This window comes from Nyctereutes procyonoides, unplaced genomic scaffold, assembly GCF_905146905.1.
Source record: "Nyctereutes procyonoides isolate TBG_1078 unplaced genomic scaffold, NYPRO_anot_genome, whole genome shotgun sequence".
NCBI classification, from domain to species: Eukaryota; Metazoa; Chordata; class Mammalia; order Carnivora; family Canidae; genus Nyctereutes; species Nyctereutes procyonoides.
In genome coordinates, this window is record NW_026575046.1 from 2,504,158 (window position 1) to 2,522,412 (window position 18,255).

The window sequence follows — 18,255 nt, forward strand, 5'->3', positions numbered from 1 at the left end:
AAGGCCACCGGTCATCCTCTCTGCTTCAAGTGACCACGAACAACACACGTACAACCTACTGAACGCCAGCTAAGCGTACCCTCCCACCAGCCTCCCAGACATCTCCCTCTCGGGCATCTCCCTGGGCCCCTTCATGACCACGCACGGGAGTCAAAGCAAAGTCACTTGGATTTAAAAGTCACAGTAAAACTTCACTGCTTTCTTATTCCAGTGATGGTGCCTTTCCATTTTCACCCTCCTCTATGTCACCCCTAGAAAGAGTTGTTTCAGCAAGGGTTAATCGCATAGACTATAAAAATTCAGCCAAAGGAATGTAATGTGAGTTATTTTTGTAGGCAGCGATTTGCACACTTCCTCTTCTGGAATTCTGAGGTTGCACTGGCAGCCCCCTAGCAAGGTATGCAGGCGTTTGTTACTATTGGCAGAGCTACGGGTAGACTTGGAAAACTCCACGTGGAGGCCGTGGCATTAATAGACCACAGAAGGCTCGAGGGAACACCTGAGGGCCTCGGGAAAACACTCGGGCACCACCGCGCTGTCTCTTGGAATCAATTCACTGGTGCGGCATTTGTGGTTGTGAGTGTGAACGTGAGCAAAGAAAATTCACTGTACTGATGACCATGTTGCTATTATAAATGACCGGTTTACTCCAACTATGGGTCAGTTTTCAGCTCATATGATTCAATTCTATTTGCCTGTAGTCCTCATGCAGATGTAGCTTAGCAGTGCCTACTTTGGGCGCCCTGTTCTGAACTTTTGAATAGGATCGTGGTGTACGAAGAGCTGGCTGTGAGGTGATTCCTGATAGCCTGTGGCAACTTGAAATGCTCGCAAGGAATGCGAAAAACATATATATCTGATTTCAAAGCTGAAGCTTAAAGTCTTGCTGGTATGATAATAGTGCTTTATTCTTCTGGATTGCATAGTGATCCCCGCGGATCCCTTAAGCCTCTGGAATCTGCAAATCTCTTCTAACAGGATCTTCATTTGTTTTATTGTATTTATTTTCTTGCAAAAGCTGCCTATTCAAGGCTACCTCCAAAGGAGTATTTTCTACTTATGACATAATGGGGATTAAGTAATATCCTCAAGTAATGAATACCCATTTTGTCAAGGCTCTTTTCCTGTACCGTGGAAAATTAGATTATCATTCTTGGCCCCGAGGATCTTCTGACCAATGGAAGAAGAGAATGGCACAAAGCAGGATATGCTTCTTTAATAGGTGTTTACGTTGTCGAAAAGGAAATTGGAAGCTGCATTTGATAACATTCGACATAGGTCCTCTTTCTTTTCTCTCTCCCTCTCTCTCTTACACACACACACACACACACACACACACACACAATTACATATAAAATCAGGATCGGTAAGACAGTGCTCACTAGTGCCACTATTTAACATCCACTGGGCATGCAAGTCAATGCAAGGTGGTAAAATTAAAATCAGAAGAATCTGACTATTAGAAAGAAATAAAGCCACATTATTGACTGCATCTGATTTTACTCTATACTCCTAAACTCCTTAAAAAGCACTGCAAAGGAACAGGAAACCATCAAAACCACAAAATATAATTAGAACCAAGAAGAAAAGCCAATGATTCAATGGGTGCAAATAAATATAAATACCTAGTTCACTGCTATTTGTAGAAGTAGCAACAAAAAATATGAGGGAAGCAGTATTACCATATGTAATAAGGACAGAAATATAACAAATTAAAAAGCTGAACAAGATGCGGGCAAAACTTTTATGAAATCTAACATATATTTGGATAGTTATGGAAATAAATAGAAAATAGCTTGTGTTAAGATAAGGAAATCAATGACTGCATCGACAGTTCTCCTCCCTGAATCTTTATCTTCTATGTGAATCTAAATCTAATTTTAAAATATGAAGACTAAAGTGATCACACAATCACGAGAAAGAGGAGTAATGTGTGAGATTCATAAAAAAATGTTAAGTGTAAAGTCATCATGATTAAAATCTTTTGCTACTGATAACGAAAGAAACCTACACCTCACCGGGTCACATGGAAGCTAGCAATAAATTGACATACACTTATTCTGTGCAACAGCGTCATCTCACATCAGTGGGAAAATGTAGGTCACATTTCTACTTGCTTCTTACTTAATACAAAAGAGATATTTAAAAACAAATTAAAATAGTTGAAGAAAAAAATGGTTGACAAGGAGTGCAGGCAGCTTTGTTAGCAGAACCGTAAGTGAAGAAACGACACACACATGCACACACACACACACACACACACATTGCTGATTTTGACAGCCTAAACACTTGCATATAGCAAGAAATACTTAAGCAAACTGAAAGTTTATTAGAGCAAAGATGTCATTTCAATATTTATCCATAAATTAGAGCAACTATTCTCACCCCTGTGTGTACTTCACAAATAAAAACTTCAAACTGAAAGGACTGTGCAGAAGTCATTTGCAAGGTGTATGATAAGCACGCACACACACAAACTTTTATTTCTGGGACTTAGGTTGACGAGATCTAGGTTCTCATCAGGGAAAATAGCAATCTCATGTTAAATTCAAACGCTATTCACTGCTCCTTGGGAAATTCCCTCTGTCAGTGGTGAAGAGATTTATTTTCTAAAAAAAAGTCACACACATTACATCTATTTGTACAATGCTCCCTCTTCTCCAAGCATAGTTTCACTGAAGTTCCACATTTCTAGTATTCCTTGTCTCTGTCTTCTTTAGGTGTTTCAAAACATTGCAAAAATGACCAAAAAAAAAAAAATGGAAACTGAATTCTTAGAGAATGAAAGATACTATCTATCCCTTTGCAAGTTATGGGTGCTATTAGGGAACAAAAATTCCTATAATCTCTCAACGGTCACCAAAACAACACAGGTATGTTGTCAAGGGTTTTTGTTACTGAACCCTTAATATCATAATGGCAACTTCATGGTGGTCCCCACATTCTCTTACCATATCAAAAGACATTCATAATCGTTGACATTTTGACATTTTTCCAAAGAACTTTCCAATTTTCCTGAATTCTTTGGCCAGGTCACCTCATAGCTACCTCTTCAATTGATTTCAATTTTGGCAAAAGCTCTTTGACCTTCCAATGACAACTCCATTTACTCCTCCCAGAAGACCCTAAACTCATAGGTAGACACAACGTGTCTCTATGAAGCTAAAATAATGAATGCTTCCATCACTTCAACACGGCACCAAGGTAAGCGAGCCAATCAACCACCAACCACCCCATCTGCAAGTCATTACTTACATTCCTACTCCTTCCTTCATGTCGGGCTTCATAACAGTTCCAACACTTTTAGGCAAAGCCAGAGTGGTATATAATTGATCCAGGAAAGGGGAAAATGTATTAAAACAATCAGGAAGATTAAAAAAAGAAAGGAAGCATGCAGATTTCCCCTGCAAATTGTAATGATATCATGGCTTCAACAGTTGATCAAGAAGTTAGAGCCGCAATTCTCATTTCTGGCAGCACGTTAGAAATCCCTGGCGAGAAAGTTTACACGCTGAATCTCAGGCTCCACCCAAGACTAAATGAATCAGAATGTGCATATGTAGACATTTTTAAAATAAATCATTCCTGGTGATTTTCATGTTCACTCATGACCGAGAACCAGGAAGTTAGGTATATGACGTAGCTCACCTCTCAATTGAGACAGTTATCTCTGGAGAATATGACCTATCCCTGCTGCATACTTCCCGTATCGAACTTCTGTGTGATCATTCTCTCTCTCTCTTGACAAACACATTGCCATTAGCTGTCACCGCATCCATGTCCGTGTCCCCAGCAGAAGAGAAAGGCATGAAGGAATCGAAGATTCATTCCAGTTTTCTTTTCAGAAGCTCTGGGGGTAATAAATGGGCAAGCATATTATTTGAAGCCTCCATTTCACATACCCCACCTTCAACCTGTAAGAGAGGTGCGTCATTAACATTACCTGCGTGTTTGGCATTGGGTCCTTAAATCCTCATCTCTCAGAAAGGTCCTCTTAAAACTAAGCGTGGCTGGCAAAGAAGCTGTCATGACCTCCATGAAAGACACTCTAGCCTTTTTGGTCTTTGTTCCTTATTTAGTTTCATCTTCAAAAGACTTTACATCTGAGTGAGCATTTACTAATTTTAATATGGACTATTAACAACTACTAACTCTGGATTCTCATAAAAATCTTTGTGTCCCTATGAATATGCATCCTTAAATCGGTAGTGTAAGCACCAGCTGGAAGCTCTTGTGTCTGCCCAGGTGTAGACTGGTTAAATCCAGTCTTACTTGATTAGGTTGGTTGGCTTATTGGGAAGCATGTTATTTTTTCTATCTCATGAAATGCATCTTATTGCTTGTATGGAAGGGAAAGAAGATCTGTTGACCTTACGTGATGTCAAGGATGAAACTTTAATCTTGATTCTCAGAGATGCCAATTTTTTTTTCTTCAATCTGCTGCAAATTTGAAATTACTGCTCTGCAGCTGGGAGTTATTGCTATATATTACTTCTTAACAGTGGTGGCACACTGTATAGCAGGTTGACCCAAATAAAGGTAAATCAATGTATTCTTATCAAAATAAAAATGAGGGCAGTCTCTTAATGGTTTAAAATACTTAAGCATTTGCCAAGGGGGAATTTACAAGATATATTCCCTAAAAGAAGTTCTATTACTGCCATTAAAATATCCATCATTGTTATGAGTATAAATTTTTTAATGTTATTCTTTTCTTCCCCTCGAGGGTCATAGCAGAGATAATTTTTCTTTTTATTACATTTAGAACTCTGACATAATGCCAACAAATACAATTTAATGTCCTTACATTGAGATTTAAAAAACAAAATGCAACATCTAAATACCTAACGGGGAATTGTAGATACGAAACAAGTTTCCTGAAATTTTAAATTATGCTTATCCATTTGTTCTCCTATTTTCTGAGGTCTTACAAGTTGGACATTTGGATCGGATTTTTATTTTTGTGTCTTGTTATGAACATACGGCATAAGGTAGAAGCATATACTTTACCATTCTACCAAGGTAGAATACATATACTTTAAGGTAGAAGCATATACTAGTTTGTGTTCACATGAGATATTCATCTTAAGTATTCCATTAGGCAAAATAATGAAACAACACCTCCAATGAAGGATACTATCGGTGAACTGAATTATCACTGCCTAGAAAAAAATCTGGAGCCTTTTTATATCAAAAAAAACAAACAAACAAACAAACAAACAAAATGTGGGCATGGAGTGAAACAGAATTATTTGAATAAACATCTTGATTCAAATGGTAATGTCACCAAGAAACATTTATTTGAAAATCCGCAAGTGGTATTACCATTTGAATAAAAAGATAATTTTATTTTATTGGTAAAATGGTTTGTGCATATTATTTGGGAGGGCTTTGTTATTGAATTATAAAGCTATTTTAATTTCCTGGCCCTTCCTTAAGCATTGCAGATTAATACTTAATTAAAATCTCAAAAGGGAAGTATTTGATCTCATGATTAATAAAATTGTTATCAGTTAACATAATTGATTCTAACCCCTTTCTCACTAGTATTTTTAAGAAGGGATTGTGTTTGGGAGCCAGTGCTGTCAATGAGCACATCACCATATACATACGAAGTCCTACAATTGTTATGGTGATATAAATTTATAGTCTCCGACACTCCCTTAGCATTTGAAATAATAAGTAGGCACAGCAATCTGTGGGACAAAATCTGTCTACATGTGGTTTGCAAACATTGTCTCTGGCCTTGAAAAGACACTTGGTTTAACCAGAGAAAGAGCCTGGGTTTATTGAATCCAGGCTCTCTAACTATCTAATCCCATGACCTTGGATTTATTTAACCTTTCATCTTACTTGTAAAATAGGGATGATGACACCTACCTCATAAACTTGTGGTAAGGAATCCGATAGTGCCTAGAAATTCTCAGGGTCAAAAAAACCAATGAACCAACCAACCAACCAACCAAGCAACAAAATAATAATAATAATAAATAAAAAAAAAGAAAGAAATTCTCAGGGCACCCTGAAAATCAAAGTAGGGATATAATCTCAATTCTGTTGTCCAATACATCGTTATAGCATGGGATAATCCTGGATGCTAACAATTTTTTTTTCATTTTCTTTGTCTGTAGCTTTTCTTACTGAGACTGTGTCATTGTATTCTTTTGGCAGTAAAGGTAGAGAAGGAAAAATCTGAACAGATGTGTATGCGTGCTCTTCTTTTAAATGGTTGATTTATGATGTATCCATAATTTCCCCCTTCAGTATAACAATTCCCATGAATAAAACAGAACAACACTAAAGTATCAAATGACCCAGCAAATAAATAAAGGAGGGAGGAATGAGGGGGAGAGAGAATGAGAGAGAATGAGAACCCCCCACAACCCAGTAATTTTGGGGGGAATATTAGCTGAGTTCTTTACAACCAACAATCCTTACTAGGCATCAAGTACATAAAGGAGTGGAGATTATCTTTTTTACTTTTCCTTACTAATTCTAAATGGATACAAATTTTGTAAAGTTCAATTTGTAGAGTGTCACTTTTGAAAATTCACTACAGGGGCACCTGGGTGGCTCCTTCCACTGAGTGTCCGCCTTTGGCTCAGGACGTGATCCCGGGTCCTGGGGTCCCCTGTAGTCTGGCTCCATGCTCAGTGGGGAGCCTGCTTCTCCCTCTGCCTCTGCCCCTCCTCTCTCCTCCCTCCTCCCTGCTGGTGCTCTCTCTCTGTCTCTCAAATAAATGATTCTTCAAAAAGAAAAAAAAAGAAGAAAATCCACTATGATGCTCTAAAGAATGAGTAGCAAGATTCCCACAGAGCTCTTGGTCTAACATAGTTCCATGCAACGAATGATTCCCACACATGTGAGGGTGAATCATACAGCGAGCTCCTTGAAAGCATTCTGTGTTATTTAACCGTAGTGTTGGCCATTGCTTACCTGAATTACAGAAATAGTCAGGAATGGGCCAGAGAGTGAATGTCATTCCGGGTCAGCCTCCAACATGGTGTTGCAGTGGCCGCTTTTCCTGAGATCAGTGAGTATCTGAGCTCAGCCTCCCCTCCCTGGTGGAAAAGACTCAGTACCTCCTGCCAAACTGGTGACTTCTGGACTTGGGGTTGTATTCAGAGGCAGCAACAGCCCTCAGCCTCCCTCAGCATCCGACCATTTTTCCTCCAGGCTCTTGAATAAAGCTCATCCACTCTCTTGCTCAATGGAGCTCCAGTCTTGAACACACTCATGAGCAAAGCGACCGGAGATGTACATGCATCACCTCCCCCTTGGGTGGGTGATGATAGCAGGTCCTAAGGAAACCATCCCTTCCAAGGTGATTGCCTTAAGTCTTCATGGTGCTTAAGCAACAGATTAACGATTTCAAACTGTAGCCGGACTTCTTGGATTCCTATAATGAACCCGAGGAAGCTCTTTCTCTTTGTTAGCAGAGGCTAATAGTCGTTAGCATTTATTTGGTTTTCTTTTCTAGCATTATATTTTCTGTTATTTTCACAAACACTCCACTGCTCACCCAGCATGCACCAACACCTCTAAGCTTATGTGCACACACACACATCCTCACCCACAAGCTGGCCATCGAAAGGCTCTGTGGACATTTGTATGAAACCCTGAGAATTCGTACCATGAAAAAACATGCACACACCTTGAAACCTGGGCCAACAGACTTGTTTCTAAAGGACACAATTGCTGTTGAAAACTTGACTACTGAGCAATGCTGATGTAGCTATCAGGACAGTTCAATTTGTTGATAAGGACAAGAGCGGAAGGTAGAGGCGATATCCGTCCTTTACAAGGCTGGTTGCCACCTGCTATGAATACTGTGCCTATGGTTGCAAATAGGAGAATAATTCCAATATTTCATGTTCCTCTGAATACGTTGGAGCTGTAGGACAGTCCTTGTCTTACGTGCATGAATAGGCAAATAAAGGATATGGAGGCTCCATTTGCATGTACGTATCGGATAATTCAGCCGTAATTCATGGCTTGGCAGATATGGGTGACTGATGGAAAGGCTGCTGCTGCGTCTGATGTGCGGTGTGTGGCTAAGAATAGGCCTGTTAGGATTTGTAGGATTAGGTCCCCTCCTAATAAGGATCCAAAGTTTCATCATGCTGAGATGTTGGACGGTGCAGGGAGATCAATGAGTGAGCTGTTGACCATTTTGGCTAGTGGGTGGGTTTTTCAAATGATGGTCATTAATGTTCTTATAGTTGAAACACAACAATGATTTTTCATGTCATTAGTCATGGTTAGATTCTGTGTAGGAATAATGATAACATATATTGTTTTTATTTTAAGTATTGTCTTTGCAATGGGTTTTGTGGGCTTTGCCACGACGGGGTTCCAACACAGAAAACACAGATTGAGGAACACTGTGGCAGCTAAAGAATCTGGAAAAGGGACACCGAGAGCACATCTGTTATTCATTTGGCAGTCACCCAAACTGTATGAAGCGGGTCCTAAAAGGATCTTCCCTGTGGGCCTTCCCCTGGGTCTCCCACAGTCACCATAACAAAGTACCATCTGCGGGGGGCTTGGCCGACCCAGATGTATCTTCTCCGGGTTCCCCCCACGACCCAGGGCCTCAGTTGGAGTCACATTTTTTACAAGGACACCGATCACACTGAGTGGACAGCTCACCCTTGACACTGCCCTTACGCTGCATCACCCTCTCTGGGACCTTATATCCCACTAAGAGAACATTCCAGGTCCCAAGGGGGGGTATTTCCAGACCCCGGGGCTCGGCAGACACAACTCAGCCCCTGGTGCTGCCCATTCTGCTTATAGGGTGAGCACCTGAAGGTCCCTATAAGGCCCTGGTCTGAGACAACACAGCTTTCCCATCACTCATTTCCTTTTAGGGAATTTAGGATTGCACTGTGCTTTCTGCCCCTCCAGCAATGCACAGACTTATAGGCATACAGTAAAATCTCAATATATGTGTGTGTGTATATATATTTTTTTTAAATAAAAAAAATGCATACTGTGAGACGACATGATTTGAATTTACCCAGCTGGCTCCTTCCTCTCAGGGACCTGTCCCTTTACTGTCATCTGCTTCAGCAGTTGATTCTGCTGCATTTTTCTGAATCCCACACAGAATCTTTGGAAAGGGCTGGGGGACTCAAGGAGCTAATGGAAAAGAAAAGAAAAGAAAAAAAAATTGAAAAATAGATAAACATATGCTTCTGCTTTTTAAAAATTAAGTGATATAAGGGCTGTGGCACATGCAGTCAGCAAAGTGAAATCTGAAATTAAATTTCACTTTTAGGGTTTTGAAGGTACAGGAGTACAAGACACAGGAGGGATAGGAGGTGCTCTGTCCTGCAAGGGAAACAGTGTCTTTTTCATCCCTTGAATTGGATTTCTGTCCAGGTTTTAGAGGGAATTGCAATTGGTGTGTGAGGACAAAAATATGGGGGGGGGGGACGTAAAATCAAACTTTTTAAAAATGATTACTGATGTTTAAAGGGAAGGACATGAGAATTCATAGCTTCTTCTTAAATCAGAAATGACTCGGGAGGTAAAGGGACAAGTATATTCCCTGGGGTGGAAAACCAATGCACTGAGGCTCAGACGGACCCCAGGACACTCCCCCCGGGGAGGATACATTTCCCGAGGCCGCAGGACCCTTATGTGCATAGTCTTTTACTGTCACTTTTTGCAAGTCCACATTCACTTACACGTGCAAAATGTTCTTTCAGGTGCTACTTTTGCTTCATCGACTGGATTAAAAGATCTGGGTACTAAATCCTGAAAAATCATGAGGTAACTATGAGGGTTTGGCAGCTTTCCTTACTCTCTTATGAATTTCAAGTCACGTCACGGTGTGGTCTGGGCTCCGCAGGCCTGGACTCTGGAGTTTCCATGATTTATTTTCTTTCTTGTCTCACTTGCCAGTCCTCCCTCCTCCTCCCCTGTCCATCCACCCTCCCCGCCTCCCCTGTCTGTCCTACCTTGGGGTTCTCCCAGCTGGGCAGCTGTTGGTGCTGTTCCCTCTTCTCAGAGTGCTCACAGAATATTCTCTCCCCTTCTTTTTCCACCTCCCTCCCCACGTCCCCTGGCTAACATCCACCATGCTCTTGCAGTTGGTTTCATATAATTTATATATATAATATCTATAATATTTATATATTTATATATAAATTATATGTCATATATAATTTATTTATATATAAATAATATGTATAAATTAAATATTTATATTTAATATAATATATTAATATGTATACATAAATTAAATAAAACTACATATATATATATAATTCCCGCCCAAAGCCAAGTGTTTCCCAAGCCCCACCCTTATTATTTTTGGTGTGGTGGCCCGGGAGCACCTGTCCTGTCACCTGGGGCACTCAGGGATGCGCACACCTGGGGGCCAAGGCCTCTGGTCCAGTAGTTGGGAAGGGCCATGTCCTGCCGGTCCTTCTACCGACAGCAGCACGACAGCCGGAGCCTAGGTCCTTGCACACGTCAGCTTCGTGAACAGGTTATTGCAGTAAATCTTATTTACAAAGATCCCCCCTCCCATTATCATAATTAAAAAAAAAAAAAAAGATGGCAAAACTGGTGTTAAAGTTTCCAGGGTGGTCCTTGAGTGAGTGAGATGGCCAACAAAGCAGGAGGACGACAAAGGGCAGAAAGGTGTGCTGTGCTCAGTAATATGATAAGTGAAGGTACATATTAGGTATAAAATAGAATACACTGGAATGTGGCGACACAACGCACCACAGCGCAGCACAACAACACGGGATGCATTTGCTGGACCATCATAAAAGTTCTCTTTGTTTATAAAACGTGGGGCTAAGAGGAACCAGAGTTGGTGACGTATTATAATTCAACATGGGGAACTTATTATAAGGGGGTGTCGTGTGCATCTATTTTAAAGTGTTGCTTAAAAAGGAAAGAAATCTAAACGGGCGACCTAAGCTAATACAACCTCATGCATATTTCCTTTAAGGTTTTAAATTTGTGGCTTAGGGTCAGTGCATGGTGACGATCAAGTTCAGACACGGTGGACAGGTCTGTTTCGTGACCACCCAATAATTTCCATGCACGCAAAATGCCAATCACATAAACCCAAGTTATTTGTTCTTTCCCCCAGGATCCTAACTGCAAAACTAGGAACATAGGCTAATGCGTTTAAGGAGACTTTGAACTGTAAGGGCCGAAGTCCCATGTGCCAGGTTAACCCTGGCCTGTGAGAATAGATGAACGACCTCTAGGGCTCGGCGGGCCTGATGCTCGGACTTGCCTGGCTCCACATTTAATCCAATGAGACTCTGGCAGCTAAAATTTTCAAGTGTGTGTCCGCCCGGTGAACTGCCTCCAACCTCACCCGTCGTAGAATCTCTCCCTGGTATAAATTATTTTTTTCCACTGAAATTTGGGGTTAAAAATACTCAATGCAATATACTCGATATTCATAAAACCACCCAGAACTCCCAGCAGCGCTGACGTTACTCTAACCCTTTGTTATGTAATATTTCACCCCAATTCAATAAATCCATATGTGAATTTCGAAGTGGCTGAGTGTTTGCATAGACGGTTGGGGCGTCCTTAGGGTGTGGAGGTGCGGACAGACCTCTCCTCCACTGGGTCTGTACGTGGGTGTGCACGAAGCTGTGGCCCAGTGTGCACAGTCTGTCTACTCTGCTTTCACTCTGACGTGTCTCGTTTATTTGAGGAAGGGAAACCCTTCAGGCCTCTGCAGAGTTTTCCCTTTGTCTGGGCTGTTCCTGAATTTTTAAATAATACGGTATTTACACTTCAAAATGCACAACATGCAAAGTCCTGTGCCTTGCTGACCTGTTCCCATCAATAAATTTGCTAAAGAATTCATCTGTTCTGCTATTTTTTTTTCTTCAGTCAGATAAAACAAAAACAATACATCAGTGTTACTCACACAACGAAGTTTGTGGGATTTTTAATTCGCATTGTTTTGTTACGCAATGCTACCATCTGGTGGCCACTTGGTCAATTTTTAGAATTTTTTAAAAATTTAAATTAACATTCCTTTCCTGGCCTGTGCACCAGAATGACTCCTAAAAGCGTTAATATTACATTTTCCAGCATAAATAATACCCTCTTAACTATTTCTCAGCAAGTAAGTCACGATAGCTATTTTTTGGTATTTGAAAGTTTTCTATAATTTACCCCAAATTCCCTTACTTCATCTGATACTAAATTCTAGCTAAACTGATATTAAGTTCTGCCTAGAAAAAGAAGAAAAGAGCTTTAAATGCTGCCTTTGGGCTTTTAAGTAGTGTGTTCATACAAATAGTTTTTATGAGGTATACTTAGGATGCATATTTTATCATGTGCCTCTGCAAAATAGAATAATTTATATTAACGAGCTAAATTCACATTCTTAGAATGGACATATCAAGTAAAGAAAAGTTGTATCTGGAGCTAGACGTATGTGGTGTCAGACATTATTACGTGCTCTAGGTTAGAGAGTAATTAAAATATTTGGCTCAATTTCATGATCGTCTATGGAGCTTACAGTTAGGAAAGAGTTCAGTCATATTTTTTTCCTAGATGAGGCCTTTTGTATGTTGGGTCAACTTTCCTAATTTTGAAAGACTTATTTTTTCAGAGCCGTTTTAGATCCTCAGCAAAAGAGAGGAAGGTACAGAGATCTCCCACTCCCATCACCCCCAGCCCCGACTCACACAACCCCACTCTCAACATTTCCCAGCCGAGTGGGATATTTGTTATAATGGATGGATCTGCACTGATACAGTGTCACCCAAAGTCCATAATTTACAAGAGGGTCGCTCTTGGTGTTGTCCATTCTAAGGGTTTGGACAGAGGTATAATAACACGCATGCATCATGACGGCACCACCAGGATGTTTCCCTACCCTGAAACGTCTCTGCGCTGGACCTGTTCGTCATTTTCTTCATCCTTGACTCCTAGCAACTAACGATCTTTTTGCTGTTTCCATAGTTTTGCCCTTCTTATTTTTTTCTTTCATATTAAAAGCCAAATATTCAATATAGCCTGTTGTTAGTAAAACATTCTCTTGTCCCTTCAACACGATGCTGCCACAAAGTAAGATCTCGTTGACCTCGCTTCGGGTTCTGGGGACCCATGCCCTGCTTTCCACTGGGATGGCTGGTGCCTGGCATCCCGCTTCAGCCATTGGTTGCGACTTCCCATCCTTCTCCTACAATGAAGGGGAGCTTCAGTTTTAGCTCAGTCTCTATTGGCTCCCGGCTCTCCCAAGGGGAAGCATAAGAACAGTGGGAACTAAATAGTGATAGTCTGATCACATTGTTCAAAACGTTTATAGAGCCTTCTGCTTTTAATTCAGCCAAGTAGGCATCTAAAACCAACAATATGTATTTTAAAAACACACAGCAAAACACATAGTTCATTACCGTCTACACGACTGTAGATGATCATGTTTTACTGGGTCAGAATTGGTACAGCGACTTGGAGCTTTCTGAAAGCCAATAAAACAATTTAGAAAGAAATTACTAAATAGAGATCTGGCAATAAATACGCATATGTATGCATATACATGTAGTGGAGCTCATTGTGACGCAAATTTTTTTTTCTGAAACATAGATGTGAGCGTACTTAAAAAAAATAGTGAAATGAGGAGCGATAGGGACACATTAAAGTGTTCCAGTGTAACTCATGAAGGTAAAAGGACAGACTGTGCTTGAATTAAAACAAGCAAAGCACAGATGAGTTTATAGGACTGTGTATAGGCTTTAGCTCTTCCTTGGTAGAATAACAATAATCTTTCATTAAAGAATGAACATGTTCTCAAAGCAGCATTTTCTTGGTTTGTGCGACTCAAGTCCAACCTGAGGAAGTGTGTAATATATAAAATGTTGTATCTATCCCTGATCATGAAAAGGCATAGGTAGGTCCTGCTGATACTCCTTTGTATCGTGTTGCTGGCTCTGGGGAAGAACCGAGTCGGGTTACTATTCCCAACTACCTAACGATTAGGCAAGACCATATAACTAGCAATGATCAATGGATTATGAATAGGTGGCTTGTCACATTTCTTGTTTGAAACGCTGATGCCCAATATGAGGGCTGTTCAGCCCTTGTTTTCTACTCAGTGTCCGTCAAGGATGACGCATATTCCAGATGTTGCAGCTTCAGCACGTTGGGGTCTCTATTTGCTTGGGTCGTTGTGTTAAGGAAGCGAAATCTGAGGCCATGATCTATCACCTGAACGAAAGGTCATGTTGAATCAACTAAAAATTAACCTTTGCTACGTCAAGCCACTAAGGTTTGGGGAGTGTTTTCTTCTTACATGGTAGCCTGCCATGACTTACACAAAACACTGAAAATTCATATATTTGTATATGTTTGGCCACTTATTTTCTTAACCATTCTTTGCACAATTTGACACAAACTGGCATTAAGATAAAATGATTCTGTTCTCTCTCCACTAAGAATTTGGCATAAAGTGTGCTCATTAAACACAGTGACAACTGGGAACATCAAAGAAGATTCAGACTTTGAAAAAATAAAGGGGCCCATGAGAAAGGTCTAGGCAGAAGAATCATGGGAGGAGAAAAAAGGCAGAAGCCATCGGCTGCCCCTCCATTTCCTCACCTCCTTCACAGGTAAGGAAGAATGCTTCCCCTGAGACCTTGAGTGTCTCCAAAGCCAGCGACCGGAGATGAGTAGCTTTGGTCCTGGGATTACTCACAATTAATTACTCCTTTTCCCTTTTTAGTAGGTCTCAGTTGCTCTTGAAAGAGCTTTTCCGTATCAGCAAGGATAGTTGACCTATTTTAGTTTCTTGGACACTCTCAGAAGTTCACAGGACCTAATCTGGCCCAGCCGCAAACTCTGAATATAAAAGAGCAATTACAGTCTCATGTGTTTAACATGCTATTAAATTCCAGCACACCATTAGGGCACTGTTGGTTGAGCAGAGACTTATTAAAGCTGATATTGAAGAGTTGGTTCTGCTCAGTAATAATACCAAATTGAGCAATTTAACTTATCCTCAGTGAGGATGTTTCCTTACTAGTCAATTTGTAATATAATACATGTTGCCCGTTGCACCTCAATGCTTATAGCAGCACTGCCCACAAGAGCCAAATTATGGAAAGAGCCCAGATGCCCATCAACTGATGAATGGATAAAGAAGATGTGGAAAAGAGGCATCTGGGTGGCTCAGTCGGTTAAGCATCTGCCTTTGACTCAGGTCATGATCCAAAGGTCCTGGGATTGAGCCCTACATCAGGCTCCCTGCTCAGCAGAGTCTGTTTCTCCCTCTCCCTCTTCCTACCCCTCCCCTGCCTTTGCTTGTGCACATTCTCATAAATAAATAAATAAATAAATAAATAAATAAATAAATAAATAACAATTTCAAAAATATGTTGAGGATATATAGTGAAATATTATTCAGGCATCAAAAGGAATGGAATCTTACCATTTGTCGTGACATGGATGGAACTAGAGGGTATTGTGCTAAGCAAAATAAGTCAGTCAGAGAAAGACAAATACCACATGACTTCACTCATATGTGGAATTTAAGAAACAAAACAGATGAGCAGAGGGGAAGGAAAGGGAAAATAAAATAAGATAAAAACAGAGAGGAAGACAAACCATAAGTGTTTCTTGAATATAGAGAACAAACTGAGGGTTGGTGGAGGGGAGGTGGGTTGGTGGAGGGATGGGTTAAGTGAAAGATTGGAATTAAGGAGGGCACTTACTGTGATGAGCACCAGGTGTTGTACGTAAGTGATGAATCACTAAATTCTACTCCTGAAACTAATACGACAGTATGTTAACTAACTTGAATTTAAATAAAATTTTGGAAGAAAAAAAATATATGTGCGTTGCTGGCATAATAGCCACGAATTTTGTTTTGGATGACTCCAGGGCCTACCCATTACCCTGCAGTCTATATTACCGGCACCCCCTGGCATTCAATTCAATAGGAATACGTTGTGCTGACGCATCATGGAGCTACGCCATGAGGTGGCCGGAAATACCAGGCACAGAGAAGATACTTGATGTTGACGCTTGTTAGTTTCTTCAGGTTTCCATAGGCTCTTATTTGAGGGGGCAGGTGGCTATTAATATTTATCTTTTAGGAGAAGCAGATTCTAACTGGGACATGTTTGATACCTTCGATGCAATCAAAAAGTTGGCTCAAGTATTCCACTAATAAGAGTTGATTTGCAATATGATGTATCGCGTTCTGAAGTCTTTTTCAAGTTAATCATAATAGCTAAGACTTATATAGCACAGCACCTACCAGATGTTGCTTCAAGGTATTTATGCAGAGTAATTCAAAAGTCACATAATGTTATTATTTCTGCTTCCCAGATTCAGGAAGTGAGGCACAGAGAGATTAACTACCTTTTCCAGAATCACAAGCACATGAGTATTTGAGTTGCCATTTGAACTCAGACAGCCTGGCTCCAGAGAGCCTCTCCCTAAGTATCCATGTTCTCTCGCTTCTGATCCGTTTCTCTTGCCCACTGTATTCCGCTTCAAAATTCGTTCGCTGATATGAGTCTAGTGTTGAAAATTTGGCCAAAAAGGAAGCCAGTCACTTGGTTTGTTTCTCCCAAATAATTAACACATGGGCTATCCTATCCTTGCTCTCATGTATACATGACCCATGAATATATGTCTAAGAAATGGCTTATGAGATAAAATTGGATCATCAAAAACCTAAAACATATAAAAGTGAACACATTTTTAAGTTCTCACATTTTTTTTGTTTCTCTAATTGTGCTTATAAATAGAATACATTCACTCTGTTTATATCTGACTCTTAAATCGAATCCAATCATGTGACAATTTCCTTAAGATTTGATGTTTGAACTTTTAATAATAATAGAATATATCTACTTACAGAGCTTCCTTTTATGACCTGAAGAGAAATTTTGTAAAACAACATCAACAACAAAAACAGACACAGTGTAGAAGGAATCACTGATTCATGTATACGCCAGAGAAAATAACCAGGAATTGTTCCCAGGGGGATGCCCTACCAGAATCCAAGAGGAGTGTGACCCATGTCCATCTCCCAGATTTGACACCCTTGAGATGTGCTCTGTTTTGGTCAAAGGAGGCCTGAGGAAGAAAGTGGACAAGGGGCCTGACCTCAGGGCAGCATCCAGTTTCTGGAGCTCTAGTGGAGCCTTTGAGAAAGGAGCCATGGTCTGCGAGTTTCAGCAGAAATTTCCAAGATCTTGGGCGTGAAAATTCTGGCTCTGTGTCCAGATTGCAAATGGCTGCATGAAGTTAGGGCAGCAATTATTCATTCCAAAAAAGCTTAGAGTAAAGATCTATTGTGGAAACTTGAGAAAAAGTGGCTTTCGGGAGGGAATATCTGGATACAGCCCTCTTGGTGCTTGACACCGAAGTTCCCACTCTGAAGGCACAGTGGAGGGCGTGATGATGCCAGGGAGCGGATCCCAGAACATCAGACGTCAAAGAGGGATCCAGAACAGGAGAAGCACGTATGGGTGTTGTGCAGTGGTTTGTTAAAGGGGAGGCAGGCAACGGGAGAGGTTCTCAGGCACGTTCGAGCGTCAGTGAGGCACAGGCTACTCTGGCGAACCCAACATGAGGTCTCATTTTCCTCCCTAGTAGCAGACCTCTGATTTTTGGAGCCATGTTGCCATCCAGAGTAAAAGACTACATGTCTCATAATCTTCGCCGCTCAGGGTAGGCGCGCCACTAAGTCCTCCACAGTGAAATCTAAGTGGTGAGTTTTATGAAGTCTCTGGGAATGTTATTAAATGAATTTGTTTCCTTAGGAAGAGGTTTTTGAAGTTGATTTCTTTTGCCCTGGAAAACCAACTTGATGGCAGGAAGTCCAGCCATTTTGAAACATGAGTTGACCTTGAGAATAGAGGTCAAACACGGACTGTGAACAGAAACTCAGGTTCCGGAGTCTCTGATGAATACAATGTATTTAATCTACCTTTCTTGAGCTGCGTATCAGTGGGCTGCATTTATGTGAGTAAATGGACATAATCTCTCCTGATAAATTCATGGAGGAGGGGGTTGGAATTCCTCATGAAACAACAGGAGGACAAAGAATCAATCAGCTTCATACAACATCGTGTGTAGCTACAGTCTGACTAAGCATAACTATGTTTTGACTATGAGTTTTATAAATAATAATTCAACAGTAAACCACAAAACTGGCCTGAAGGGGTTATGCTTCCAACAACAATTACTAAGAACCTCCTGTTAGTGACGCCCTATGCAGACATGGAAGGTGGGGGTCAAAGA